The sequence below is a fragment of the Mustela nigripes genome, chromosome 2 (assembly GCF_022355385.1).
Source record: "Mustela nigripes isolate SB6536 chromosome 2, MUSNIG.SB6536, whole genome shotgun sequence".
In the NCBI taxonomy this organism is placed as follows: Eukaryota; Metazoa; Chordata; class Mammalia; order Carnivora; family Mustelidae; genus Mustela; species Mustela nigripes.
In genome coordinates this window covers 95,057,482-95,057,944 of record NC_081558.1, presented here as the reverse complement: position 1 = coordinate 95,057,944, position 463 = coordinate 95,057,482, and positions in this window count along the sequence as shown.

Below are 463 nucleotides of genomic sequence, written 5' to 3'. Positions count from 1 at the left end.
AGGGATACTTTTGTGAAGGTATCTTTTTGTGTAGGTCTGACTTTTGAACCATATTAATGTTTCACATAATCAAAAATAAATACATAGGGTGCCTGGGTGGCTCTGTTGGTTAAGCAACTGCCTTCGGTTCAGGCCATGATCACGGGGTCCTGGGATTGAGTCTTGCATCAGGCTCTCAGCTCCATGAGGAGTCTGCTTCTCCCTCTGACCTTCTTCCCTCTCATGCTCTCTCTTGCTTGCTCTCTCAAATAAATAAATAAAATCTTAAAAAAATAAATAAATACATTAAATCTATTAGGATGGAAAGGGAAAAACCCAAACAAAATAAAAACAAATGAGCTTAACTGGACTTCTAATAAAGAACACCCACATTGAAAGGGAGAATAGGGGCACCTGGGTGGCTTAGTTGTTAAGCTTTCTGCTCAGGTCATGATGTCAGGGTCTTGGGATAGAGCCCCCCCCC